Here is a 27,144-nt window from a genome sequence, read left to right as displayed (position 1 = left end):
AGCCCCCTTCCTAATGCGGACCAAATGATAAGCATTGCGTAAATCCAATTTTGTGAAGATGGATGCTCCCTGCAACCTCTCGAAAGCCGAAGACATCAACGGCAAAGGATAAGTATTCTTTACCGTGATGTTGTTCAACCCTCGGTAGTCAATACAAGGTCGCAGGGAACCATCCTTCTTCCCCACAAAAAAGAACCCTGCCCCCGCTGGAGAAGAGGAAGGACGGATGAACCCAGAGGCTAGAGAATCAGAAATATATTTCTCCATGGCCTCCCTTTCAGGAACGGAAAGTGAGTATAACTTGCCTTTCGGCGGAGACATACCTGCCAGTAAATCTATGGCACAGTAATAGGGACGATGCGGAGGGAGAGATGCAGCCCGAGACTTACTGAACACTTCCCTCAGGTCAAGATACTCACGTGGCACGTTAGATAGATCCGCGTGTTCATCCTGAAACACAACACAAGACACTGGAGAACACGCAGACACTAAACAAGAAGCATGACAATATTCACTCGAAGACAAAACAGAATTCCTGCACCAATTAATATGCGGGTTGTGGAGTACCAGCCAGGGATGGCCAAGTACCACAGGAGCAGAAGGGGAGTGAATTAAAAGAAACTCAATCTCCTCAGAATGGTTACCAGAGGTAACGAGTCTAATTAGGGCCGTGGAATGAGTGACAGAGGGTAACCGTTGGCCGTTAAGCGCTACTACAGAGATGGGTTGAGTAAGTGTCACCATCGGTATCATGAATCTCTGAGCGAGGTCAAAGTCTAAAAAATTTCCCTCTGCTCCCGAGTCAATCAGAGCCTCACAGTCAAAGCTCTGAGCAGGAAGTCTTAAACAGACAGTGAGATGAGTAGCAGAAAAAGAGGATTTAGTCAGTGTAGACCCACCCGCCAGTAACCTCTTACCTACTGGCGGGTGCTGGCTTTTACCGGACATTGGAGAGCAATGTGGCCAACGGCTCCACAGTACAAGCACAATCCTTTCTCTCTCCTTCTCTGCTTCTCCTGTTGCGATAGACGAGATCTGCCCATCTGCATAGGCTCCGGTCCTGGAAAAGACTCTGCAGTTTCCACAGCAGGAAAGGATACATTAGACTGTGCAGTGGCCAGCCATCCTCGCTGTGTTCGCGGTCCCCGTCGTCGTAGTCTCGAATCCACCAAGATGGCTAGGTCGATGTGTCTATCCACCCCCGTGGGTAAATCCATGGCATAGATTTCATCTTTGATATTATCGGAAAGTCCATGTAAAAACATGTCCCATTGAGCCTCCGAATTCCAGCCACACTCCGCAGCCAAAGTGCGGAACTCAATAGAATAGTCCGTTAATGGACGATCTCCTTGACGCAACTCCGCAAGAATTCGCGCTGCGTCCCTACCGGAAGCTGCACGATCAAAGACCTTTCTGAGCTCGTGTGAGAATTCATCAAACGAGTCACAACAAGGAAGTCGCTGTTCCCACACAGTAGTTCCCCAAGTCGCGGCTCTCCCCGATAAAAGTGTGATGACAAAAGCCACTTTAGCCTCCTCAGTGGGAAATGATGAAGGTTGAAGAGAGATATGCAGGGAACACTTAGCCAAAAATGAACGACATAATTTAGGCTCACCAGAATAGAACGCTGGAGGCGGAAGACGAGGCTCAGTAGCACGTATGGGCTGCGCGACCGAAACGGAAGCGCTTGTAGTCACTTGACGTTGCACTGAAGCCGTCTCGGTTCTTAGCTGTTGCAACTGGGTAGTTCATTCGGAGACCTGGGTCACCAATGCCTGGACAGCACGACCCGTGGCCATCGCCTGTTCCTCCTGTTGTTGCATGCGCACCTCACTCTTCGATAGAATCTCCGTCAATTCGGCCACACTTGCTGGATCCATCTGGGTCGGTTCGTTCTGGGCAAATGATGAGTCTCAAAATCCAAGTGCAAGTGAAACAGTTTATTGAATATGGACAAGACAGGGAACTCAAAACACCACGTTTACAGGCGGGCGACCTGGAAGACACAACACGAGAGGAGAGGATCTCAAAACACCACTTTTACAGGCGGGCGACCTGGAAGATACAACACGAGAGGAGAGGAACTGGACTGGAGAACAGCGAGGACACAGGACAGCGACAGGAACAATCTCCGGAGGATCCCTCAGCAAACTGGATGTTCCGTGGAAAACAGGCAGAGTCCGCAAGGAACTAGGACACAGGTACTGGGTGACAGAATACAAAAAAACATGAACAACGAACCGACACCCTGCATGAAAACCTCCAGCTAGATAAAGGCAGCTAACAAGTAGTAGATTAGTTGCAGCTGATGGCAGTTAGCGTAATCAGCCGGTGCTAAGCAACAAACAAGCACTACACACACACACAACCCCACAACCAAAAACACACCAACAGATATACAAAACGAACACATGGATTGATGAACCGTGACAGTATCTGAATTGAATGCATTTTGACAAGGTTTAATCTTGGTTCTTCAATATTTCCTTAAAATCTGGTTTCACACCAAAATAACACTAATAGAGGAAGTGTAAAAAAAAACATTCCCGTCCCAAACAAAAAGTAATAATTTATATCACAACATTTAAATGAGTTCTGCTGTTTACTAAGTGTGTATTTCTGATGAAAGTTTCCTTACCAAAGCTTCAAGACAGCTTGATGAGGATTCCACCTGCTCCATACGACACCTGTAAACATATAGATCATTTAATAAACTTTTTTTGCTGTTATAGTAAATAAATAGTAGTAAATTATTCTACAAAATGTCTTTTAAACAATAGTTATTACAATACTTACAAGGTTTTAATGTGGGAAGACACATGATCTCTCTCCGGATAGTTGCCAAACAATGGACAATATTACTTGCTTCAAGAGCTGTAACCATGCCAATTATGTTACAGTTTCCTCACTGACAAATGTCTGTAAATGCTTTAATGGAAGTTACTAAACATCATTTCAGGAGTAATGAACCTGTCTAATCTTTAAATTAACTGAGATATGCAGAGCATATAAGCAGCGCTTGCCTTTATAGAAGGGCTTTATAACATTTTAGAATTTATTTTTTTTGGTTCTTGATTAACAAAAACATTAATCAAACTTTTATTTTAAAGTAATGATTTTTGTTTTTTAAATAAAGAATTATGTAATTAATTTAAAAAAAGTAATTCGGGGAGTTTAGGAACCAAAACAATTTAGTTATGAGATTATTTTCAAAAACCTTTCCTGCTCTGCTACCTGGAAAAACCAACGTTTTTTGCTTTGAAAGCACCAATATATATTCCAACACATGTGCCAGAGCTTGAAAAAATATGAGTTCCACTGTCTCCTTCTTTGCCCGCAATAGAAATAACAAATTCATTAGCTGACATTTTCCTTTCCATGTCTAAATTAGATTTTTTAATGATTCTGCAGGATTTTCTACCGAAACACCCTACTTCTAGAGCGTAAAAATATACTTTGTCATTTTCACATAGCTTGCCTATTTCTAATTTCATGTTTTGTAGTGGATCCAAACATCCCTGTAATTGAATTAAAGCAATATCATGATTTGCAAACCATCTAGTTCTACCAGAAAGACTCGGGAGATTAATTGAAAAGCTGTATACATTTATTGACAGCTCAGCAAGCATAAATTTATAAGTTCTTTGGCGTAGGCCCCGTCCTTAGCGAGCAAAGCGAGGTTAGCCGAATCTGCATGTCCCGCCTGAGATGAAGGCGGGGGCGCAGCCGACCCCCTGGAGGTAAGGAAGGGACCATCCTGGTGGTGGTGATATGGAGGATGGAGGGGAAGGTACCATCTTGGTGATGGTTGGGGAGGATGGAGGTGAATGGCAGCGTCAGCATCTGCGAACTCAGACAAGTGTAAGTACCAATCTTTTATACTGTGACTGTTAACACCTGATTGGATAGGAATGATGTAATGCATGACGCTCTGATTGAGTCTTCCTGACAGAATTTAAGCTAAAGCTTTCATTTCTACCAGAAAGACTCGGGAGATTAATTGAAAAGCTGTATACATTTATTGACAGCTCAGCAAGCATAAATGTATAAGTTCTTTGGCGTAGGCCCCGTCCTTAGTGAGCAAAGCGAGGTTAGCCGAATCTGCATGTCCCGCCTGAGATGAAGGCGGGGGCGCAGCCGACCCCCTGGAGGTAAGGAAGGGACCATCCTGGTGGTGGGGATATGGAGGATGGAGGGGAAGGTACCATCTTGGTGGTGGTTGGGGAGGATGGAGGTGAATGGCAGCGTCAGCATCTGCGAACTCAGACAAGTGTAAGTACCAATCTTTTATACTGTGACTGTTAACACCTGACAGTCCTTAGCGAGCAAAGCGAGGTTAGCCGAATCTGCATGTCCCGCCTGAGATGAAGGCGGGGGCACAGCCGACCCCAAAGAGAAGTGGAAGAATAATTCCACGAGGACGGAGCCCACCCCCAAAGAACTGTAAATAAATCTACCCACCAGTCGTGGATCCTGCGGTTCCTGAAAGGAGAAAGAAGAATACAGATAAGATGATGAATATTTATTTACGAAATTATTTATTTATATATTTATATAGAACCGGGCCCAATGTACCATCACGCAAGACCACATAAACACGGGGTCAGCTTGACCACAGGCCATGATAGACCACATAAACACAAAGTCAGCTTGACCACAGGCCATGATAGACCACATAAACGCAAGGTCAGCTTGACCGCAGGCCATGATAGACCACATAAACACGAGGTCAGCTTGACCACAGGCCATGATAGACCACATAAACACAAGGTCAGCTTGACCACAGGCCGTGATAGACCACATAAACACAAGGTCAGCTTGACCGCGGGCCCTGGTAGCCACATGTACGACGGGCTTCAATAGCCCACACATAACGAGTTAATCATAGACACAGCCATTAGGCTACACGAAACCAAGACCTCTAGAGGTCACTAGGCCGCGATGGACCTTGGGGGACAAGGCCACGGTAGGCCACACGGCCATGGGAGACCACAGAGACGAGACCGCTTAGGAGCCACATCGGCCGCTAATGCCACATGAAGACAAACCTAAAAGACAGAGCTGCTAAGCCACATAGAAGGTCGCGATGGACCACGGACCACGGATGGCCACATATAGGACAGGCTTTAATATGCCACACATAACGAGCTAATCGTAGACACGGCCATAGAGCCACATAAAACCAGGACCCCTAGAGGTCACTAGGCCACGATGGACCTTAGAGGACAAGGCCACGGTAGGCCACACGGCCATGGGAGACCACAGAGACGAGACCGCTTAGGAGCCACACCGGCCGCTAATGCCACATTAAGACAAACCTATAAGACAGAGCTGCTAAGCCACACAGAAGGTCGCGATGGACCACAGACCACGGAAGGCCACATATAGGACAGGCTTCAATATGCCACACATAACGAGCTAATCGTAGACACGGCCATAGAGCCACATAAAACCAGGACCCCTAGAGGTCACTAGGCCACGATGGACCTTAGAGGACAAGGCCACGATAGGCCACACGGCCATGGGAGACCACAGAGACGAGACCGCTTAGGAGCCACACCGGCCGCTAATGCCACATGAAAGACAATATTCACGAAACAAGGACACTAGACCAGACAGACCAGGCCGCGATGGACCGTAAGGACAAAGCTATGATAGCCTGCACGTACCACAGCTAAACTAGTGGCCGAGGAGGATCACATAAAGACAGAAGACGGGCGGAGACACTGCGGGACAAAAACAAACGCAGACGAGTACAGAGGGGCGTTATCAGATAGTGCAAATTGAACTGCGCTCAAATGGATAACGTAGTACCACCACCACCAGTAGTTGCGAGAGGATTTACCTGGATTATTAATGGAGAGCTTGCTGGGCTTCGATGATAATTTTTTAATCAGTTCTTATGTAGGATTCGAAAGCTGAGGAAGACCATCTTCCCATTATTTTGATGGCTGATGTAGACACACCTCGTTCGGCTGCTGTGGTGGCTGCCCTGATCCGGAACAAATGACCGGTATAAAGGGAGGGGGGTAAACAGCAGCAATTGTGGGCAGAAACTAAATGAGTCCTAAACCAGGCTTTAGAGAGAGGTGCTCCAGTAGTTAGGATAAATAGAATTTTTTTTTCTGTTTTTTTTCCATAGATGAGAAGGGACAGATTTAATCACCATTTTAGAACATTTTAATGTGATACCTGAGCCTTGAGAGTCATTCTTAGAGTTCTTAAGAAGAGTAAAGAAATTAGGCGAGAAACCGAATCAGAAAAGGCCATGGGTAAGGTCGGAGTGAATCCCCTGGATGCATGAGTCATGAACACTGTAACCAACCCGGTTACAATCTGAATATAACAATAGGAAAAGAGACTGTTGCGGACGGGAGGTAATAAAAGGTTGGTTGGATGGATTTGCTTTCCTAACTTTCTTAGTGTGTAATGTTGCCATTTAAGCATAACCAACATATGCAAAGTTACAACACTCAAAGTTCGAGCAATGGGAGAATTTCATTTAGAAATTCCTTTTAAGGACTACAGCAGCGCTGAGAGGAACCTCGCAACATTCCTCCTAGGTTAGTGCATCACAACCCTAATTTTACATGAATCCTGCCCATGGAGCATGATTTATAGAATATCGAGACGGAATAGCTAAAAATAGCTAGTGACTAGAAAATAGCTACGCATAAGCTACATTTGTGAACTAACCATTCGGAATGTTGCTAACCATTCGGAATGTTGCTAACCATTCGGAATGTTGCTACATGTTGACGCCTCTTGAGTCTCTCCATCTGACTTCGGTTTGAACATGAAGCTAATAGTTTTGAAATTTTTCTGTGAGAGGTAATCGAAACTGCGAACAAGCTGTTGAAATTTTGCCCCGTGTCGGGAGCAGCAGCCCAACTGCATCCAAAGGGACAGACAAAAACTATGCGCTTTACTCAACCTCGAATGACAATTCCAGCATGTTATACGAAAACATCCGTGGGGTATTCCGAGCCAAACCTTTCACACACCCTAGGGGCACCGGAGACCAATCACGCATTGGTTTCGTATTTGTTGATGACGAAGGAACAACCGGCCGTGATCAGAATGGAAATAGAAGAATCTGAAAAGAAAAGCGAACATTATAAACAAATAAGGCAGAATACGTTTCTTAGGAGTAGGGAGCCAAACCTTCGGTGATATACGGTCTAGCTGGATTGAGCAGAGAGAGTAATTTGAACTCTGTTAGAGGGCAGGGTGATGAATATGGGTTGCTAAAGGGCAAAGGTTGTCTGAAGCCTGAAGACTAAAGCACGAATGCCCGTAGCTGATGAATTGCAGGGCCAGAATGTGAACGACCTTAATCATCCGATTAGAGACTTTTTTTTAGACCAAGCTTGTTAGCACATACAACGTATACGTTTTGCAATCTCTTCGAACCCGAAAGGATGTTAACAGCCGCTATAGGGTAAATTTTTGTGAAGCGCGGATGAACGAAGCCTGAGCAGGCTTGGTAAATCTTCTAACCGCTAAATCTTAATCTTATTAATCTTATTACGATACTTACCTGAAGTAAGGTGATGGCATAGCGATAAGATATTACCTCAATCACACTGATATTCTAATGTTGACTTTTGAGCGTAGTATCCATTTCTCAGCTGCGCAGCATATACCTGACATACTCTCGAGTTGCTCTTGTAGGAAGAAAGTATTTTTTTTTTTTTTCGGCTGAGAATCTCTGGCCATGGCAACCGAGGAGTCCCTTGAATAGAAATAAATTAACATTTAAATTGTACAGATGAGTAAATATGTCACTTGAGTCTCCTTGACTGTGATTTGTTCTGGTGATTGGTTTAGATGTTATAATCTAACTTATAACTCCTGTTAATTCTACTGTGTTAAGCTTGATTTGGCTAAGTGAATGACCTTTGACCTGAGCATCCTTAGTCTGCCTTCTCTGTACATTTAATACCAAATACATATAACGTAAATATTTCTATAACAAAAGTCATTGGATTCGTCACCAGAAAAATTTGAGTTATGGCGATTATACCGTGTTTTTGTTATTGTAGAACTTAAAACTTAAGTATTTAAAATATATTGATGATATGATACTATATATATATATATATATATATATATATATATATATATATATATACATATATATATATATATATATATATATATATATAATGTAAAATTGTTATAGAGAATTATCAGCACTTGTAAATATAGAATTTCTTTCCTTTGAATTATATACTCCTGCTACATGCCCATTAAGCGCTACGTATGCTACCATCTTCTAAGCATGATTAACGTCCAATGACCAACTTGCTCTTAAGCTCAGCTTCTTTCTTTTAAGATATGGTCATTTACATGTTTTTCACATTTTACGATTTATTTATTTATTTTTAGGAAGTCTGCAATCATCTAGGTGTGAGTAGAGATCTTTGTGATTGGAAAGTGATTTGCAAAAACGTCTCCATAAATGCCGAAGCGATAACGAATTTAAGAATGGCGGAAACAAGTTGATAGGTATAGGCTACTGCTCCTTTAAGATGGAACTAAGGCGCTCTCACAATGTTGAGTGAGCAGATGAGGAGCGCGAGCTGAAAATATATAGATCCCATTTAAAATTTAATTTGCTCTTAAACTTGTTTAATTCTGTTCGGCAACGCAGTTGATGTATTTAGCAAACTGCCCTTGTAACGGCCACCTAGTGTTAAATAGTGTTCATGATATTAATGTTTATATGCCTTTAAGATGACTTCTTCTATGGCGTACGTTATTGTATGCGTGCTGTTCTTATGTGAGCGCGCACGCAGAGTGAGAAGGTGAATGCTCGCGCTAAGAGGAAGATGACCGCTCTATCGCTGACTGCTGTTTTATTATAATCTGTTTACTTCCACTTTGATTAGTAGCGTTTTACGGAGTGTCTTCTTTTCCCTGTTAACATCCGCTCTTTCGGCATGTATGTGAAGAGTGTGCTTAACTGAAAAAAAGCAACTATAAAAGACTCGTGGAACTACCAGTTCGTTTGCACTGTCTTTCCTATTTTTCATCTGGGCAGACATCAAACTCTGACAGACGTTACACCCTATGAGCGTTGAGTCAACGACGCTAAAAAATAAATTACCACTGAGCTGTGAAAGTTACGTGAATCTGCTTACACTTTGCTACAACAGTTCAGCGAGCTATCCGGTCCTACTGTTTAAGCGTTACAGTATGTTGCGTTGCAATCTCTGAATCAGCAGTTTAAGAAAACTGCTGCGTCACCAATTTGAACTTTACCGCTGATGAAGTGAGCAGCTGAGTAGCCAAGTTAATATACTTACCTAAATGGAGTTTGTCAAAGTAAAGGGGGTAAGTTAACAATGGCTGCTGCAAGCGCCTACTAAAACTTGGAAACCAGCGTAAAAGCCTTGAAAGTTGAACTTGAAAACCATGTAAGGAGATCATGAGATTTAAGCCCGTGTGCTGGTTTCCTGCACGCGTGTCTCGCACTCGCGCACCGCCAGAGCCGGTGAGATCAAACCAACGACACGACCCGTGCTGCAACGACAGGTGTCGAAATGAATGGGAGCGTCAGCATCTGCGAACTCAGACAAGTGTAAGTACCAATCTTTTATACTGTGACTGTTAACACCTGATTGGATAGGAATGAGGTAATACATGACGCGCTGATTGAGTCTTCCTGACAGAACTTAAGCTAAAGCTTTCATAAAGGTAAGATAGGGTATTATAGCATTTGAATATTAAACAATTATCATAAGATGGGAAAAGGACAAATATTTGAAATTCTTCGAGATCCTTTAAAACATGTTTGGCTGTCATGATAAACTTGGGTCTGTAATAAAACCCTTGACCTATCCTGATATCACTTTTCCCATCTAATGGCCAAAGTAAAATATAGCAGGGAAACTGTTGTTCCCTTTCAAGGGAACTCGAGCTGCGTCAAACGCTGTGGGAACGCCTCTGCGTTGTGCGTCCTGAAGCAAGTATGGAATCAGCCCAATGGAGAGATGGAACGTCATAGGCGGGTGACGTCATCGACCAGGAAACTATAAAGCACCCCATAAACACAAGCGCAACAGCTTTCTGTGCCTTCAGTCGCGCTATATGTGAATCTGTCCCTGTGTGAATATTGTCTGTCTTTACATACTCTGCACCACACAAACAATTTATATATATATATATATATTAATATATATATATATTAAGAGACATATGGCGAGCGAACAGCAGTTTAGGAAGTGTGTCCCTCCCTGCTCTCGTTATTTTTTAGTGGGGATACACACGTTCTTTGTGTTGTTTGTTTGGGAGTGCAGCATGCCCAGTCAGCTCTCGAGGGAGCTGATTGTGAGCATTGCGAGCGTCTGCCATTAAGGACGCTCCGCTCCCCCCAGGCGCTCTTCGAGGAGAGCGGTTCGGTGCGTGCTCCCCGCGGTTCGGGTCCCACTGTTGCCGAGGCTGAGCGACGACGCGTATCGTGGGGATCGCAGATGGATCTCTCAGCGGGGTTAGAGACGGGCTCTGCCATATCTCTCCCTTCACCTGTGAGATCCAGTGCCTCAGTCCCGTGTTCGGAAGCACGCGCTGCGGTTTCTTCCGCTCGGGCTGAGGCACCAGTTATAAATGAGGGAGATGTGGAGGATTCGCCACCTTACACTCCCGAAAGTGATGAGCTAGTGGAGGTATTAACAAGAGCTGTAGAAAAACTCAGCATTGTAAGGCCAGTGACTAGACAGGAGTCTGTTTCTAAATCAAAATTAGATGAGAGATTTTTGCCGTCACGAGTGCAACCTCCACGCCGGTGCTTGCCGTTTCTTCCCGATTTCCACACTGAGGTGTCGAAATCGTGGAAAAAAACGGTGTCATATAGAGTGTTTAGTCCCCAGACTTCAACATATTCTAATATTGTGGGGGAAAAATCATATGGTTATTCGGCTATGCCTCACGTGGAAGAGACGCTTGCGAGTTTTCTCTCCCTCGAGGCTGCGTCATCTGTTAAGGCACCGGCATTACCCACCAAGCCCCTTAAAAAAGAAATATTTCGGTTTTTGTGGGTAAAGCGTATTCGGCAGCGGGTCAGGCTGCGTTATGTCTGCATACTATGTCTATTATGCAGGCATACCAGGCTGACCTGCTGAGGGACGTGAGTGAGAGTGAGGAGGTCAGTGCTGACGTGGTTCGCGAACTGCGTCAGGCTGCTGATTTATCCCTGCGCGCAACCAGAGAGTCGGCCAAGCTAGTGGGTCGATCTATGGCAGCTCTGGTGGCCGCAGAAAGACATCTATGGTTAAATCAGACTAATATAAAAGAAAAAGAAAAAGCTTTCCTTTTAGACACTCCTCTCTCCCCCCTGGGTTTATTTGGCGATGCTGTAAATTCTGTCATCGATAAATTCCAGGAGAAGGAAAAGCAACAATAGCTTTTAAGAAATTTCTCCCTTTAAAAATTCATGTCCCTGGGGCTGCTGAGCGGGAGCAGCCCCGGCCGTCTGCGAGCTCATCATATAGGGCGCTGAAGCAGAGTGTCGCGTCTCGTGCTCCCCCTGCTGGACAGTGGGCTCAGCCGCGGCACTCTCAGCCGAAATCTCCCAGTAATAGAACTGATCTGAGGACAGTTATTTTAGCTAAGAAGGCTTCGGCTAAGAAGAAGTCCTGGCGCCACGGCGCGCAGGACACTGAGGGTGGTCCCCACCGAGTCGGAAAGGTGTTCACCTCTTTCTACGGTGACCATTCTTCCTCGGTGCCCTCAGGGGCCCGTTCTGCCAACCCCGCCTTCATGCCGGGGCGCAGACGGTCCCAGCGAGCGATTTCCCGAGGGATGCTCGCTCCCTCTGAGGAGGGTTTCAGAGCGGTTAGACCAGTTGTTCCCTGCCGGTGTGCCGTTACAGGGCGCTGCGTTTGCTGCTCAAGTTACACCAGAGGCCAGTCTCGAGAGACTGGTACCCTTAGTAGAATTTCTGGCAGAGTGGAAAAGCCTTCCAAAAATATCTCATTGGGTCCTGCAGACAATAGAAAGGGATTATGCTATCCAATTCAGGTGTCGTCCACCAAGATTCAGAGGGGTTCTGCCTACAGTGGTGGGCCCTGAGCAGGCTCTGGTTATGGAACAAGAGTTGAAAGCACTCCTTCAAAAGGAGGCTATAGAACGGGTTCCTCCTCCCAGTGTGGCGTAAGGCTATTACAGCCGATATTTCATCGTTCCAAAATAGGATGGGGGGTTGCATCCAATATTAGACCTGCGCCTATTGAATCGCTCGGTAGGGAAGCCAAAATTAAAGATGCTCTCTATCAAGCAGATCGTGTCACAAATCAGATCCGAGGACTGGTCTGTCACGATAGATCTAAGGGACGCGTACTTCCACATTTCCATCCTTCCACAACACAGGAAGTTCCTGAGATTCGCCTTCGGGGGCGAGGTGTACCAGCACAGGGTTCTTCCGTTTGGCCTAGCTTTATCTCCCCGCACTTTCACGAAATGCATGGACGCAGCAGTAGTGCCCCTGAGGCTTCAGGGTGTTCGTGTCCTCAATTACATCAACGATTGGTTGATTTTACCTTAGACAGAGCAGATGGCGGTTCGACATTGAGATGTCGTTCTCGTTCATATCAGGAGGTTGGGGTTGAGGGTGAACGCAAAGAAAAGTGTATTATCTCCTCAGAAGACCACTTTTCTGGGTGTCGTTTGGGTTTCGGTTTCGATGCAGGCGTGACTCGCTCCGACCCGCATCGTTTCGATTCTCTCAGCTGTGAAACAAGTAAAGCAAGGCCAGCTACTTACTGTAAAACAGTTTTAGAGACTGTCGGGTCTGATGGCAGCAGCGTCCGACGTTATACCTTGCGGCCTGTTGTACATGAGATCGCTACAGTGGTGGCTCAGGACCAAGGGATTCTCCCCGAGGGGAAATCCGCTCCGCACGGTCAAAGTCACGCGGCGCTGCCTTCGTGCTCTGGTCATGTGTAAAGAAACTTGGTTCCTATTCAAAGGGCCTGTGTTGGGGGCTCTTTGTCGTCGCGTAACGCTAACGACGGATGCTTCCCTCACAGGGTGGGGGGCGGTCACGAGTGGTCGTCCAGCCCAAGGGCTGTCGCAGGACCATCATCTATCACGGCTTATAAATTGTCTAGAGATGTTGGCGGTGTTCCAGGCTCTGAAACACTTCCTAGCAGACCTGAGAGGTCATCATGTGTTAGTTCAGTCAGACAACACGTCGGTGGTCTCTTATATAAATCATCAGGGGGGCCTGCGGTTTCGCCGGCTTTACAAGTTGGCCCGTCAGATCCTCCTGTGGTCCCAAGGGAGGTTACTATTTCTGAGAGCAATGTATCTTCCTGGGTATTTGAATGTGGTAGCAGACTCCCTGTCGAGACAGGGGCCGAGGCCGGGGGATTGGAGACTCCATCCCGAGGTGGTGGAGCTCCTTTGGTTGAGTTTCGGTCGCGCCGAGGTGGGCCTATTCGCTATAAATAAATGGTGAGCATTGCGATGTGTTTGTGTTAATTTTTCACTACTGAGTAGCTTATAACGGGTCTAAAGGGGCAGAAGACACACAGTACTTCTCTCTGTTTATGTCTATGACGGGTCACTGGGCTAATCCGCAGTGGTACGACCCAAACCAGTCTACAATAGTCCCAATATAAACACTTTCTATAGGTTTACCGTATAAGACAAAAACACGGTTTGGAAAATGGATTCATGATGAACTCGCTTATTATATAAATTTAGTACATTTTGAACACAAAAAAAGTCACAGACTACAGCTTTAAAGAAACACGGTTACCAATGAGTAATCAGGAATTATGATTCATGGCATTATATGATTCTCCAACTAAGTTTCAGTTTAACTCTTTGTCCTCCCAAGTTCCTCGTGCTCTCACCTCAGTAAAAGTATAAGTTTCACTTTACTGCAAAAACGTCCCGGGTTACGTATGTAACCCTAGTTCCCCGAAGGGACGGACGCTGCGTGAAATCGCAGTGGGAACGCCCTTCAGCGTGACGCGTCTGAAGCATGAATGAAATCAGTCAATGGAGAGATGGAGCGTCATAGCGAGTGACGTCATCGACCAGGAAGCTATAAATATCCCCTGAGCACACAATACGCCAGCTTAAAGTTACTGAAGCAAGCGACTCAAGGGGATGCAGGGAGAATGGCAGGACACGCTGCGTCCGTCCCTTCAGGGAACTAGGGTTACATACGTAACCCGGGACGTTCCCCTTCAGGGACTACCGCTGCGTGAAATCGCAGTGGGAACGCAATACCCACATCTCCATACGACCAAATCCCCATCGTGTGTCATTAGGAGACACAAACCGACGAGAGAACCTGAGCCCTTGGAGTGGAGCTAAGATCAAGGGAATAAAACCTAACGAAAGTGTGCGGTGAGGACCAGCCTGCCGCATCACAAACTGAAAGAAGAGGTGTAGAGGCAGCCATACTCCTGGTGGAATGAGCCCTTACAGCCAAAGGTGAAGGCTGATGGGTCAAACCGTAAGCAAGCGAGACCACCCACTTGCTCATCCTTTGCTTAGATGCCGGACACCCTTTCTTAGGTGACCCAAAACAGACAAACAGTTGTTCCGATCTCCTCCACAGGGAGCTCTGTTGACATAAGTATCTAAAGCCCTAACGGGGCACAGCAAATTAAGTTTCGTCTGGTCTGACGTCAGAAAAGGCGGAGGACAGAAAGCCTGCAGAACTATAGGTCTAACAAAAGTAGTTGGAACCTAAGCAACATAACCTGGTCTCGGACAGAGAAAGGCCTTAACCATACCAGGAGCAAATTCCAGGCACGAGGGAGCCATCGAAAGTGCTTGAATATCTCCAATTCTTTTTAGAGATGAGATAGTGAGAAGAAGGATAGTCTTTAGTGTAAGAAACTTTTCCGAAACTTCCTCGATGGGCTCGAAAGGAGCTAGGGAGAGACCTTCTAAGACGATGGCCAGATCCCAAGCTGGTACCCTCGTGCGAACTGCAGGCCTCAGCCTCAAGGTGCCACGAAGGAAGTGAGATATAAGTGGGTGTCTCCCGAGAGAACCTCCGCTCGAAGGGGCGTGGTAAGCAGCTAAGGCCGCCACGTACACCTTCATTGTGGAGTGGGATAACCCTGTGGAGAGACTTTCCCATCTCGCGGCATATAACTTCCTCGTGGCGGGAGCTCTGGGTTGGAGGATGGTCTCAACGACCTCAGTCGAGAGACCAGAATCTATGAGCTGGGCCCCCTCAGAGGCCAAGCCCACAGCCTCCATAGTTCTGGGCTGGGGTGAAGGATCGACCCACTCGCCTGAGAGAGTAGGTCTCTTCTGATCGGTATCTCCGGGGGAGAGCCGTCGAGGAGAGACACTAGGTCCGCAAACCATACTCGGGCCGGCCAGAGCGGGGCTATTAGCAGAAGACTGAGCCCGTCCCGGTGAACCCTCTCCAGAACTCCCGGGAGCAGAGCGATCGGGGGAAAAGCGTTCAAACGTGACCTCGGCCACAGATGTACCATCGCGTCCAACCCCAGTGGGGCTGGCAGGCTGAGAGAGAACCACAGTGGACAGTGTGATGCCTCTCGGGAAGCAAATAGGTCTACCTCGGCAAGACCGAAATGTTCCCATAGGAGCTCCACCACCTCGGGGTGAAGACTCCATTCCCCGGGCCTCGGCCCCTGCCTCGACAGGATGTCTGCCCCCTGATTAAAATACCCCGGGAGATAAATAGCTCTCAGAGAAAGAATTTTCCCCTGGGACCATAGAAGGATCTGACGTGCCAGTTTGTAAAGTGGGCGAGAACGCAGACCCCCCTGATGGTTGATATAAGAGACCACCGATGTGTTGTCTGTCCGGACAAGAACATGGTGGCCCCTTAGGTCTGGGAGGAAATGTTTCAGTGCCTGAAACACTGCCAACATCTCTAGACAATTTATGTGCCATAGACGGTGATGGTCCTCCCACAGACCCTGAGCTGGGCGACCACTCATGATCGCCCCCCACCCCCCACCCCCAAACACCCCCCCACCTTGTGAGAGAGGCATCTGTCGTTAGCATAACTCGACGACAAGGAGCTCCCAACACAGGGCCTTGGTACAGAAACCAAGGATCTTTCCACATAACCAGGGCGCGATGACACCGTCGCGAACTCATGATCATGCGAAGCGGATTTCCCCTCGGGGAGAATCCCCTGGTTCTGAGCCACCACTGTAACGGTCTCATGTGCAGGAGGCCAAAAGGTATCACGTTGGACGCAGCTGCCATGAGACCTAACAGTCTCTGGAACTGTTTTACAGTGGATGACTGGCCTAGCTTGACCTGATCTACTGCGGCGAGAATCGAAGCAACACGAGCAGGTGACAACTGTGCCTGCATTGTCGTCGAATCCCACACTACACGAGAAAAGTGGTTCTCTGTAATGGAGTAAGAACACTCTTCTTGGCGTTGAGCTGCAACCCCCACCTCTTGATGTGAGCAAGAACGACATCTCGATGCCGAACCGCCTGTTGTTCAGAATACGGATGCCCTGCAGCCTCAGCGGGGCTATAGCCGCATCCATAAACTTTGTGAACGTGCGGGGTGACAGTGCTAGGCCGAACGGAAGAACCCGATATTGGTAAGCTTCGCCCCCGAAAGCGAACCTCAGGAACTTCCTGTGTTGAGGGAGGACAGATACGTGGAAGTAAGCGTCCTTTAGACCTATCGTGACGAACCAGTCCTCGGATCTGATTTGTGACACAATCTGCTTGAGAGTGAGCATCTTGAATTTGAGCTTCCCAACAGCGCGATTTAAGAGACGCAGATCTAGAAAGGGACGCAAACCTCCATCTTTTTTCGGAACGATGAAGTACCGGCTGTAGTATCCTAACTCCCTGCTGGGTGGAGGAACCCGCTCTATAGCTCCTTTTTCTCTATAGTATTCAGGACCCACTCTGAAACATTGGGGAGAATTTTCCATTCCGCCAGGAACTGTACTAAGGGAACCAGCCTCTCGAGGCTGGCCTCTGGATGAACATCCCGAGTGACAGTCTCTCTACGCCCTGTATAGGCAGGGTTAGCAGAGCAGACCCCTGAGGGCATCGGGAAAGACAGGGCACCGTGTTTTTGTGCAGTGAACTCAAGTCTTCCACGATGGGGACCACCCTCAGAGTCCTGACGTTCAGCACGTCAGGATTTTTTCGACGCGGCCTTTTTGGCGATAATGACTGTCCTCAGATCAGCCCTACCCCGAGAAGGTCGCGCCGGAGAGTGCCCCGCCTCGTCCCTCCAGTTTCTCTGCGGGGGGGCACGAGACGCGACACTCCGTTTCTGCTGCGCTCTTTTTGAAGTACTCGGCGGCTGGGACTGCCCTCGCTCAGCAGCCCCAGTGACACGCACTTTAAGGGGCATACATTTCTGAAAAAAAGCCACCTGTTTCTTCTCTTCCTGGAACCTCTCCGTGACAGAGTGAAGACCGTCACCGAAGAGGGCTGCAGGCGAAACTGGAGCATTTAAAAGGAGAGTCTTATCATTCTCCTTCATAGAGGTCTGACTCAACCACAAGTGTCTCTCTGTGGCCACCATGCCATAGACCGGCCGATAGATTTAGCGGTCTCCTTGGTGGCCCGGAGAGTGAGATCAGCAGTCTGCCTGAGCTCATTAATCATATCAACAGAAATTTCACCCCCCTCACAAGCATCTTTAAGCAGGTCAGCCTGACAAGCCTGCATAATGGCCACAGTGTGTAGACATGCAGCCGCCTAACCCGCCGACGAGTAAGCCTTCCCCACTAACACAGAAGTATTTTTTAGTGGCTTAGAGGGCAGAGCCGGTGCTTTAAGTGAAGATGACGAAGCAAGAGAGATAGCTAGCGAGCATCTCCTCTGCCTTCGGCATGGTCACGTACCCTGAACCTTTTGCACCAAAAATGTTTCCATAAGCATTAGACTGGTTAGTATAAATTCTACTTGAAACAGGTCTGACCCAGGTCTTTGAAACCTCAGAGTTAAGATCTGGGAAGAATGGTAAGCACCGGCGAGAAGGCTGAGGACGGGCAGACAGAAATCTATCATCTAATTTGCTTTTATTACTAGACTCCTGCCTATCAGTTGGCCACTCGATGCTGAGCTTTTCAACAGCCCGAGATAACACATCTATCAGCCTCCCTTCAACAGTATGCTGGAGTGACGAGTCAGTTTCTTCTGATGCAAAACTTTCGACATCGAGCTCCTCAGAACTGGATAATCTAAGTTCGACATCATGTGCCTCGACCCGGCCAGAAGTAACCGCCGCAGCGCGTGCTTCCAGAGCCGGGTGAGAGGCACTAGATCTCGCCGGAGATAGGTGAGATAGGGCGGAGCCCGTCTCAACGTCGCCAGTGAGATCCATCTGCGAGTCCCAAGACAAGCGCCGCCGCTCTGCCTCAACAGAAGCGGGACCCGAGCCTCGGGGTGCTCGCAGCAAACCACTCTCTTCGAAGAGCGATCGCTGCGCGCGCAGAGTTCTCAAGGGAAAACGCTCGCAATGCTCACAATCGACCTCCTCGAGAGCCGACTGGGCATGCTGCAATCCCAAACAAGCAACACACAGCTGATGTGTATCCCCACCCGTGATGTATCGTGTACAGGGGGAAACATACTTTCTATATTGCTCGCTCTTCACTTTAACACTCATATTGTTTTATATATATATATATATATATATATATATATATATATATATATATATATATATATATAGTGAGAAACTCCTGTCTAAACAGACAAACACAATCGATAGATTTCAGACACACACAGAGCTTGCTGAAGTAACAAAAAGCTGGCGTATTGTGTGCTCAGGGGATATTTATAGCTTCCTGGTCGATGACGTCACTCGCTATGACGCTCCATCTCTCCATTGACTGATTTCATTCATGCTTCAGACGCGTCACGATGAAGGGCGTTCCCACTGCGATTTCACGCAGCGCTAGTCCCTGAAGGGGAACTCCCATGTACAACCCATGATTACTGATGAGTTCAGATCCTCTATAAATCACCAAGACGCCCAGGTGATCTTCGTAGTTGCAGTCAACGCTGGTTCTCTTTTGAAAGGTATAGTTTTACATCTATTACACTAAAAAAAGATATTAATTTATGTTGTGATTGAAATCATTTACATTGTTATATTGTAGACAACAAGACAATAAACAAATATTTATCGTAAACTATAATTTAAGTCTATATGTTGTTTAAGTTGCAGCACTGAAATGTTGTCTAATAACAGAGTTTTGCTTTCTCAGATTGAGTTCTGATTCAAACAATGGACAATATTACTAATATAGAAAATAATTGTCAATTTGATAACTTTTCATTTACTAATGCACATCTATACTCTTATGGGCATAAATTTAAAATCCCATATTTTGCTTCAACTTTTCATTTGAATAAAACTTTAGATGACAGTTTAAAAAAATTACAATCTACATCTGGTCCTTTAGTTATCCAAACCGGCAAAATTATTGCCAAATAACAAAGTAAAATTAAAACATGTCGGTTTCGTATGTAACCCTAGTTCCCTGATAGGGAACGAGACGCTGCGTCAAATGCTGTGGGAACGCCCCTGCGTTGTGCGTCCTGAAGCACGTATGGAATCAGCCCAATGGAGAGATGGAACGTCATAGGCGGGTGACGTCATCGACCAGGAAACTATAAAGCACCCCATAAACACAAGCGCAACAGCTTCTGATAGGCCTGAAGGAAGCGCTAGCGGGAATGCCGGGAGTATGGTGGAATGACGCAGCGTCTCGTTCCCTATCAGGGAACTAGGGTTACATACGTAACCGAGACGTTCCCTTTCAAGGGAACTCGAGCTGCGTCAAATGCTGTGGGAACGCTAATACCCACGTCGCCATAGGACCAAGTGACCGCCATGTGAGAACTAGCGCACAGAGGATGAGAGCACCTGTGCCCCAGGGGTAGAACTTAAGTCTAGGTCGTAGAACTTAATGAAAGTATGTGGTGAAGACCATCCAGCCGCATCACAAACGTCACTGAGGGAAACTCCTGACAGTAAGGCTTTAGAAGCCGCCATACTCCTGGTAGAGTGGGCTCGTACAGCCAAAGGTGAAGGCTGACCAGCCGACTCATAGGCAAGTGAGATAGCCTCGACCACCCACTTGCTCATTCTCTGTTTAGACGCGGGACACCCCTTCTTGGGTGGCCCAAAGCACACAAATAGTTGATCTGACTTCCTTCACAGGGCAGTTCTGTGGACATAGGCGTCTAACGCCCTAACAGGGCAGAGTAAATTAAGTTTCTCCTGGTCAGACGACAGAAATGGAGGAGGATAAAAGGCCTGCAGAACTGTATGTCTAACAACATTAGTAGGGACCTTGGGAACGTAACCTGGTCTAGGATGCAGAAAAGCCTTAACCATGCCAGGCGAAAATCCCAGGCACGAGGGTGAAACCGACAGAGCCTGCAAATCTCCGATTCTCTTTAGTGAGGAGATAGCCAGAAGAAAGATAGTCTTAAACGTGAGAAACTTCTCAGGAACTTCTTCGATAGGTTCAAGAGGAGCTAGGGAAAGACCTTCTAATACGATGGCCAGATCCCAGGCCGGCACCCTTGTACGAACTGCTGACCTCAGCCTCAGTGTGCCACGAAGGAAACGAGTTATAAGCGGGTGTCTCCCAAGAGAAACTCCACTGAAAGGGACGTGGTAAGCAGCCAGTGCCGCCACATACACCTTTAGTGTGGAGGGGGATAGCCCTGTGTAGAAGCGCTCCTGCAGGAATTCCAGCACTGCACCCACTGGGCAGTTAACTGGGTCCTGCAGGTGCTCTCCACACCAAGAAGTGAAGAGTTTCCACTTCAAGGCATAAAGCTTCCTCGTGGATGGAGCTCTGGAGTGAAGAATGGTCTCAACAACCTCTGTTGAGAGACCAGAGTTCATGAGCTGGGCCCCCTCAGACGCCAAGCCCACAATACTGGGCGGGGGCGAAATATCATGCTGCCCGCCTGAGAGAGTAGATCCCTCCTGAGTAGATCCCTCCCCTCCGGGAGCTCCAAGGGAGAGCCGTCCAGGAGAGAAATCAGGTCCGCAAACAATACTCGCTCGGCCAGAACGGGGCTACTAATAATAGGCTGACCCCATCTCGGCGAACCCTCTCCAGAACTCCAGGTAGCAGAGCAATCGTGGGAAAGGCGAACAGACATGACCTCGGCCACGGCTGTACCATAGCGTCCAACCCCAGGGGGGCTGGATGGCTGATGGAAAACCACAGATGACAATGCGTGGTCTCCTTGGAAGCGAATAGGTCCACCTCGGCACGACCGAAACTCAACCATAGGAGCTCCACCACCTCGGGATGGAGTCTCCAATCCCCCGGCCTCGGCCCCTGTCTCGACAGGGAGTCTGCTACCACATTCAAATACCCAGGAAGATACATTGCTCTCAGAAATAGTAACCTCCCTTGGGACCACAGGAAGATCTGACGGGCCAACTTGTAAAGCTGGCGAAACCGCAGGCCCGCCTGATGATTTATATGAGAGACCACCGACGTGTTGTCTGACTGAACTAACACATGATGACCTCTCAGGTCTGCTAGGAAGTGTTTCAGAGCCTGGAACACCGCCAACATCTCTAGACAATTTATAAGCCGTGATAGATGATGGTCCTGCGACAGCCCTTGGGCTGGACGACCACTCGTGACCGCCCCCCACCCTGTGAGGGAAGCATCCGTCGTTAGCGTTACGCGACGACAAAGAGCCCCCAACACAGGCCCTTTGAATAGGAATCAAGTTTGTTTCCACATGACCAGAGCACGAAGGCAGCGCCGCGTGACTTTGACCGGGCGGAGCGGATTTCCCCTCGGGGAGAATCCCTTGGTCCTGAGCCACCACTGTAGCGATCTCATGTACAACAGGCCGCAAGGTATAACGTCGGATGCTGCTGCCATCAGACCCTACAGTCTCTAAAACTGTTTTACAGTAAGTAGATGGCCTAGCTTTACTTGTTTCACACCTGAGAGAATCGAAACGATGCGGGTCGGAGCGAGTCGCGCCTGCATCGAAACCGAAACCCAAACGACACCCAGAAAAGTGGTCTTCTGAGGAGATAATACACTTTTCTTTGCGTTCAGCCTCAACCCCAACTTCCTGATATGAACGAGAAAGACATCTCAATGTCGAATCGTCATCTGCTCTGTCTGAGCTAAAATCAACCAATCGTTGATGTAATTGAGGACACGAACACCCTGAAGCCTCAGGGGCACTAGTGCTGCGTCCATGCATTTCGTGAAAGTGCGGGGAGATAAAGCTAGGCCAAACGGAAGAACCCTGTGCTGGTACACCTCGCCCCCGAAGGCGAACCTCAGGAACTTCCTGTGTTGTGGAAGGATGGAAATGTGGAAGTACGCGTCCCTTAGATCTATCGTGACAGACCAGTCCTCGGATCTGATTTGTGACACGATCTGCTTGATTGTGAGCATCTTGAATTTTGGCTTCCCTACCGAGCAATTCAATAGGCACAGGTCTAAAATTGGACGCAACCCCCCATCCTATTTTGGAACGATGAAATATCGGCTGTAATAGCCTGACTCCACACTGGGAGGAGGAACCCGTTCTATAGCCTCCTTTTGAAGGAGTGCTTTAACCTCTTGTTCCATAACCAGAGCCTGCTCGGGGCCCACCACTGTAGGCAGAACCCCTCTGAATCTTGGTGAACGACACCTGAATTGGATAGCATAATCCCTTTCTACAGGACCCAATGAGATATTTTTGGAAGGCTTTTCCACTCTGCCAGAAATTTGGGCAAACAAGGGAAGTGTGCCGACCCGTGTGAGAGGTTTCTCACACCTGGTGGCACTCAATACCTTTGTGGGCTTTTGTCTGGGTGAAGAGCACGTGCGGTCTGTTCTCGAGGGGATAGAGTGCACCGACCGTGAGCATTTTTCTCAATCAGGATGCTCCGTTCTCATCTGTCTTTTTTCTCGAGGGAGGATTGACAGTCATCTTTGCCCCGGGTCTCGCTCGTGCCGAGCTCGTTAGAGGGGAAGCGCTCGAAAAAAAAGAAGAAAACTCTTGATGAGCGCTTTCTCTCTGGCCACACCCTACCAGACACCATTAACAGAGTAGTTGGCACTACATGCTTCCTCCGGTTAAAACGAACGTAGACAGGCTGTAATTAACGGCCTCCGTTCCCCTCCTGGATAGGATGGGTTTCCCTTACACTGTGGTGAGATTGCTATAGGGACTCTGTCACTTCCTTTTCACTGAGATTCGGGTAGCCCAGATCTAGGTCTCCTTTCATGCGAGAGTCATCATGCTGAGACCTCTGGCCCTGAGGCTCCATGCAAGCAGCACGGCTGCAGCAGGTAGAGGTAGACTAGGGATCACTCTCTTTAAAAAAAGACGTTTTGAAAAAAAAAATTCTGACGTTTTGTTGGACAAGACACAATCTCTCTCCTGGCAGCTTGTATTGTATTGGTAAGGGATTGTAATTTGGCTAAGAGAGATCGTCTGATCATAACTTGACTCAGAAGAGACATATGCAGTCTGAAGGTCATTCTAGATATTTTCAGCATGATAGAGAGAGGGAGAAAGATATCTTTAAACAGATCTTTACATTTATTAAAATTTTCTGTCAATATAAATACAAAAGAAATACATCTTTGTAAAGATTCTAAAACTCTCAACAATAAGTATTTCACACCAAATTCACACTAAACGAACAATAACATTTGAAGCATTTATAAAACAAATTGGTTGCACAATGTATAAAAAGTCTGCTGTCTTAAATTTTTTAAGTACTAAAAAAATTTTTATCTCAAAAAATTAGCATATTTCATCCGACCAATAAAATAAGTGTTTTTAATACAAAAAAAGTCAACCTTCAAATAATTATGTTCAGTTATTCACTCAATCCTTGGTCAGGAATCCTTTTGCAGAAATGACTGCTTCAATGCGGCGTGGCATGGAGGCAATCAGCCTGTGGCACTGCTGAGGTGTTATGGAGGCCCAGGATGCTTCGATAGCAGCCTTAAGCTCATCCAGAGTGTTGGGTCTTGCGTCTCTCAACTTTCTCTTCACAATATCCCACAGATTCTCTATGGGGTTCAGGTCAGGAGAGTTGGCAGGCCAATTGAGCACAGTAATACCATGATCAGTAAACCATTTACCAGTGGTTTTGGCACTGTTTGCAGGTGCCAGGTCGTGCTGAAAAATGAAATCTTCATCTCCATAAAGCTTTTCAGCAGATGGAAGCATGAAGTGCTCCAAAATCTCCTGATAGCTAGCTGCATTGACCCTGCCCTTGATAAAACACAGTGGACCAACACCAGCAGCTACCATCACTGACTGTGGGTACTTGACACTGGACTTCAGGCATTTTGGCATTTCCTTCTCCCCAGTCTTCCTCCAGACTCTGGCACCTTGATTTCCAAATGACATGCAAAATTTGCTTTCATCCGAAAAAAGTACTTTGGACCACTGAGCATCAGTCCAGTGCTGCCTCTCTGTAGCCCAGGTCAGGCGCTTCTGCCGCTGTTTCTGGTTCAAAAGTGGCTTGACCTGGGGAATGCAGCACCTGTAGCCCATTTCCTGCACACGCCTGTGCACGGTGTCTCTGGAGGTTTCTACTCCAGACTCAGTCCCCTGCTTCCGCAGGTCCCCCAAGGTCTGGAATCAGTCCTTCTTCACAATCTTCGCAGGGTCCGGTCACCTCATCTCGTTGTGCAGTGTTTTTTGCCACACTTTTTCCTTCCCACAGACTTCCCACTGAGGTGCCTTGGTACAGCACTCTGGGAACAGCCTATTTGTTCAGAAATTTCTTTCTGTGTCTTACCCTCTTGCTTGAGGGTGTCAATGATGGCCTTCTGGACGGCATTCAGGTCGGCAGTCTTACCCATGATTGTGGTTTTGAGTAATGAAACAGGCTGGGAGTTTTTAAAAGCCTCAGGAATCTTTTGCAGGTGTTAAGGGTTAATTAGTTGATTCAGATGATTAGGTTAATAGCTCGTTTCGAGACCCTTTTCATGATATGCTAATTTTTTGAGATAGGAATTTTGGGTTCCCTTTCGTTGTCACTCCGAGTTACGTCGGATGACGACGAATGGGGTTTCGCTTAGAAAGCCTATCAACTTCGAGTATTACAAAACGAGCCAATGGCAAACAAATGCCATCGGTCTGCGGAATTTGCATGGCGTAACTCCGCCCCACCTCGTGGGTATAAAAAGGAGGAAGCCGGCAACGTGCAGATATGTTTTCGCTTCGGAGCCAAGTGTATTCTTCTCTCCACAAGCCATCTCTGAATTGTCAGCTTCACAAACGAGTACCTCGAGTGTTGGTGTGACGGCGATCTACGGCGAGAGCGTGCTTCCTGCTGATCTGTTGCAATGGTCTGCCAGTCGGTGCGTTTCTCCCCGGGTGCTTCAACACTTGAGTTTTCTCTCACAAAAAGAGGTTACATGTGGCACATCTTTTTAAAGATGTCTCGCCCGTGTACTTCTGGTTGCGGCAGATTGGTATCGGAGTCTGATAGGCACGAGCGTTGCATAGTATGTTTGGGCATTGATCATGCTAGAGCAGCGCTCGTGGATGACTCATGTTCTCTCTGTTGGAACATGACCATCGCGTCATTACGGTCGAGACTCCGTGAACTCGCAAGAGTGAGAGTCCCCTCATTCATCCCCCGCTCTGTGGCTGGTGGCCAGGGTGACCTGAGGGTTACGGTCTGGAACAAAGCGCCGACCATGTGTCCGCGACCCCTGCCCCTCTCTTCAATGATGGTGCCCGCTAGCGAACTGCTGATTCCCGCGGGTCTACCCTCTGGTGGCCCGCGTGTTGCAGTTGAAGCTACAGAGGAAGATGCCATGTCTGTTGCAACATCACTATGCGGGTTTGAGTCTTCTGGAAATGAGGGCTTGTCACAGCTGCCACCTTCCGGTGTGCATACGGCTGTGCTCGAGTCTGATCCTGAGATGACGGCCATGCTTTCCCGGGCAGCCGCGAGCATCGGACTTAAGTGGAGGCCTCCACCCTGTCCCGAGCGCTCGCGGCTGGACGATTGGTTTTTGGGTAAGGCCGCCGACCCTCGTCCTCGGCAAACCCCAATACCTTTCTTCCCTGGATATGCATGATGAGATCTCGAAGTCCTGGAAGACCCCCCTGTCTTCTCGGGACTGCTCGTTGGTCTCATCCGCCTTTCCTCCCCTCGATGAGGCAGCTGCCCGTGGGTACACTGGGCTTCCCCCGGTTGAACGCTCTGTTGCCATGCAACTATGTCCCCAGAGTGCTTCTTCTCGGGGCGAGCCTAAGCACCCATCCAAAGCCTGTAGATTTTCGTCGACCCTGGTGGCGAAGTCTTACAGAGCAGAGGGACAGGCGGCTGCTTCACTGCATGCTATGGCCACTCTGCAGGTCTACCAGGCCCAGATGCTCAGAGACATGTACGAGGGTAGGACAGACCCAGGGCTCTTTGATGAGCTGCGCGCCGCGACCGACCTTGCTCTCCGGGCAACGAAGGTTACCGCGCGCTCCCTGGGTTTGGTGATGTCCACAGCTGTGGTCCAGGAGAGACATCTGTGGCTGAACCTGGCCGACATGCGGGACGCGGAGCGGACCCGTCTGCTTAACGCCCCCTTTGACCCAGGCTGGCCTCTTCGGCGATGCGGTTGAAGATTTTGCCCAACAGTTTTCAACCGCCCAGAAGCCGACCGAGGCCATCAAACACATTCTGCCCCGCCGGCCCGCTGCTGCCTCCACCCAGCCGGCCGGGCAGACGCCTCGACCTGTTTCCCGCCGAGGGCGCCCTCCTGCGCCTCCCGCCCCTCCCGCCCGGACCACGCAGCAGCCTCAACCCAGGGCCGGTCGCGGAGGAAGCCGCAAGAAGACGCCACAGCCCTCTCCTGCCCCGCCTCCCGCTAAACGCCGGGCCAAGCGGCGCTCCTGAGACGGGCTGCTCAGGGATGATGATTGTTTCTCAGGAGATGGTAGCAGGACCACTCCTTCCCCCGGTGGAGTTAGGGTTAGGTTAGGGTTAGGGTTAGGGTTAGGGTTAGGCTCCTTCCTCCCCGCTGCTCACCCACGGGTGGGCAGCACCCTAATGTGGTTAAAAACAGAAACAATCCCCTCTTCCCTGAGCTCACAGAGTTCTCGGGCGACACAGAGCGCCGCCCACAAGCCGTGCTCTCCTCGCCCCCCTCTGTCCCAGAGGCGGTTGACACGGCGTGCC

This window comes from Siphateles boraxobius, unplaced genomic scaffold (genome assembly GCF_051911475.1).
Source record: "Siphateles boraxobius isolate OS27281-9 unplaced genomic scaffold, OSU_SipBor_1 8, whole genome shotgun sequence".
Lineage (NCBI taxonomy): Eukaryota > Metazoa > Chordata > Actinopteri > Cypriniformes > Leuciscidae > Siphateles > Siphateles boraxobius.
Note: the sequence above shows the minus strand (reverse complement) of the source record.